We start from the raw sequence: 3,831 nt of genomic DNA, 5'->3' as shown, positions 1-3,831 counted from the left end.
ATCTAACACAGGTATGTTGTTGAAGGGAATGACCTGATTCCAAATTGCAGACAGCATTTCTACCAGAAATCACAACACTACAGATATGAAAAGCCAGTGGACATTTCTTATGACATCAGTCTAGCGAAGTATTCCTTTTAAGTTATTCATCGCATAGCACATCATCTACTGTATGTGACCATTCTCAATCAACCATTGATCTCTGCTGCCTATAATCCAGTAGATATATCGCAGAACCTGTGACATTTCATCGGGATAGACTGCATTACAAATATTGAAGAAATATCTGGTGGTGGCATGACGGAGTTACAAAAACCGACGTCATACCACATTCCTTAGACGAATCGCGTTCTAAATTCGGTGATTTCATTACGAGCTTACATCACTGGCGACATGCATCAGCATTTTCGCTCCGTTAATACACACCCTGCAATCATCTTCTAAATTCAGTGTCGTGGTATTTGTGTGGAAGACCACTTCGCCGGATGCGGTGGCGGAGCGGTTCTAGGCGCTACATTCTGGAACCGCGCTACCGCTACGGTCGCAGGTTCGCATCCTTCCTCGGGCATGGAGGTGTGTGATGTCCTTAGGTTAGTTAGGTGTAAGTAGTTCTAAGTTCTAGGGGACTGATGACCTCCGAAGTTAAGTCCCATCGTGCTCAGAGCCATTTGAAAACCACTTCATTTGGAAGCAATTACATACCTCGATTTATATAGTTTTCAACATGGATGTCGTTAGTGATGCTTGCGTGCACATGTAGAACGAAGACCACTTTTTATGGAGGGCAACAGTAACTTAGTCGTTGCGATCGTGTTTTTAACATCTGGTGACTTGTAAGACGATTATGTCTGTCTTCCTAAGGCACAGTGGTAGCAATCACAAAAAAATTGAGACATATCCTTCCATCGCGGATTTTCTCTCGTATTGTGTGGTATCACAAGCATTCACTTTTTGGTGAAGTATTATTCTTGGCAGGGGATGTGTGATAGATTCGCTGTGATCAACAGGCTTATAAAGTGTGTGTACTGTGGTCAACATTCCGACAAGTTCAAAGAAAATGGTTATGTCGTGTCGTAAGCGGAGGTATGGATTTCACGATTTGATGTGAAAAATTACGTTAGCTGCAGAAGGGATGAAATACTTCTTTATGCGGAAAATTATATCCAGTAATAAAAATGGTACAGATATTTATATATCCAGAGGCACAGCCATCAGGAGGGAATATTTCTGATACTTTGCTCTTTGTTGAATGTCATCAGATTGAGGCTGCAATCGTAATATTTAATTGTAAGTACAGTGGTAATATGTATGTGGTTGGTTTCCTAGGACAATTCTGCCTGATGTGTGAGGAGTATATGGTGGCAGTGGCCTGTGGCCAGAACGATTGACATTTCCAGCTTACATTGGGAGCCTTCCGAATGGGAGGATCAGCTGAGGTACAGGAATGTAGTTGACCTAACTGTGTAGCCCCCTAGATGGCTAAACAACGAACTAATACTCAGTATGTGTTGGAAATCCTTCGTGATCATGTGTGTTCTCTGTGGAAATTTCAGAACGTTCAATACGGGCGTGTGTTTCCACTGGACATTTATTCCCTTCCATTTAAGTTGTCCAGTTGACTGCTTCTGCATATTTCCTGTCTTTATTTGGTTGAGACAACATCGATTATGGAGTGTGCTGTTTGCATCTAGATGGTGAAAGGCAGATGGAAGCTCGTTCGCTGGTTCTCTGTGCATGAGGAATACCTTAGTAGAAGGATGATTTGGTATCTGTTATATCACCGACATTGGTAGTCGTTAAAAAAAATACGAGTCGAAGAATCAGTATTCTCTATTTTCGAGATTTTATGTAAAGATCTTCGCAGATGAGATAAGTTCTCGTTATTCAGTGATTTGTTGGACGTCCCACCTCAGTGCACTTCACTAAAGTTTTGGGTTTCTAGAGCTATAATTTCTACTCTTTATCTTCGGGATTATACTGTGCAAGGAATCGATAGGAAACTGCTATTTGCGTGATATCGAGAACTATCGCATAAATGGTGTGATATTCTGGCAAACCATGTGGAAATAGGTGTGTTCTTGTAATCCCAAAGTTTGGAGGTGGCTGTAGAAAATATGGTATCAAACAAGCAAGCAGGTTGAGACTTGAAACATTAACGCCTTTGTGCCAGGGAAACCAGCCCACTATTTGTACACCAGTTCGGAGCTGCAGTCTGCCGAGGGCGCTCTGGTCGCGTTTCAGGGCAACATGTGCTAGGGCAGTTGACTCGTGACCGTTCCTCGTGGTGGATGACTGACCGCCCTTGTGGGAAATATCTGGTGCTGTGAGGACTATAACAGTGAATGTTCTTAGGTTTTTTGGGGATCTGTATGTCTTCGCAGTATATGTACGAGTGGTCAACAGCTATATGCCGGATACAACAGAGATGAATTTGTATGGTACAAGATACGAATTGTGTTTACTACAGGTATATGTATTTGGTGATTTACCCCAGTTGGAGATCAGTTTCACTTTCTTCGACAGTAGCAGAGCAGTGTAATTGAGGAAATGTCTTTGGTGGTAGTTTCCATATTTCATGATCTGTAGACCACTTTTGCAGGGTTTAGTCTTTTTCACAAAATAGTTTTACCACCGAAAGTCTTGTAATTTGTCTGTCTGCAAAAAATGACGGACGGTGTCCACATACTGGCAGCAGCAGTTTGGTGGGTAAATTTGGTAAGAACCAATCAGAATTCTTCATTCACAAGAAGTTCCGTGAATCCTTTCTGCCGAGCATAGGAGTGCCTACAGAGTGGTTCTAATAAGATGGGGACAATGTATCTAGAGAAATTTCTGTGATGTCTGAGAGTCACGTGTTGTCTTCTTTGTTCAAGTCCTAGCAGACCATCCTCCAGACCAGCAACTGTAGGACATCGGAAATTCACCGAAAATTCCAGCCATTTTTATCTTCTGAAGGACAGTGCTTCGAATTCTGTTCGTGTAATTGTTCTGATTTTCCCGTCTGTGCATAGACACCAGTATGTGCTTCGAGAAGAGAAGAAAATAATGTCTCTGACTCCAGCAGCAGCGAATATAAAACTAAGCTCACTCATTGTTTCAGGAAAGTGATGAACACCACAGCAGCTGTAGGGCTCAAAAATTTTTCTTCCTCTGGCAGTGCTTTCAAACAGGCAGCTAAAACTCGAAAAGTGATGAGCGTCCTGTTTCGAGTTACAGAGATATTTATTTCGAATTCCAAATATCGTCGTTTTAGTGTGTAAAATCAGATACTGCAGGTTTCAGGATCTTGCCCATGTTCGAGCGTTGTGATACACATCGCAAAACTGATGCAAACTACTGTGCAACGATCTCTTTTGGAAGTTTATTCAGAGACACATTCCATTGAATTTAGGCCTCCTCAAGAAGCCTGTGCTGCATGCCACGATCTTTTTAGTGTCAGTGTTCAAGAATGGCCGTACACTCAATAAAACTGAGAAAAGCTACTGTTCAGTGATCTTTTTGAAAGTGGATTTAGAGACACCTTCAATTGGATTTAATAACTCCTGAAGCAGATTGTGCTCAAAGACAAGGGCATTTCTCACAAAAGCGCGCAAAGTGTCTCAGGGATGGTGTCACAAGCGTGTCCCGCTATTTCTTTTTTGGTTTTTTTTAGAGTCCATGTATTACAGTGGTGGTGGTGGTGGTGGTACTCCTCCGAATAAAACGTGCATGTAATTGCACCGCATATTGTTTAAATATTCTAGCATCATCTGCAAAGCTCACTCTCTCTCTTTGTGCAGTGGTACGTTTAGTTCCTGTGACATCTTCAAGTTATATATGTATTCTGGTAAC

This window comes from Schistocerca nitens, chromosome 1, assembly GCF_023898315.1.
Source record: "Schistocerca nitens isolate TAMUIC-IGC-003100 chromosome 1, iqSchNite1.1, whole genome shotgun sequence".
NCBI classification, from domain to species: domain Eukaryota; kingdom Metazoa; phylum Arthropoda; class Insecta; order Orthoptera; family Acrididae; genus Schistocerca; species Schistocerca nitens.
The sequence above is the reverse complement of the archived record's forward strand: the minus strand, read 5'-3'. Positions refer to the sequence as shown.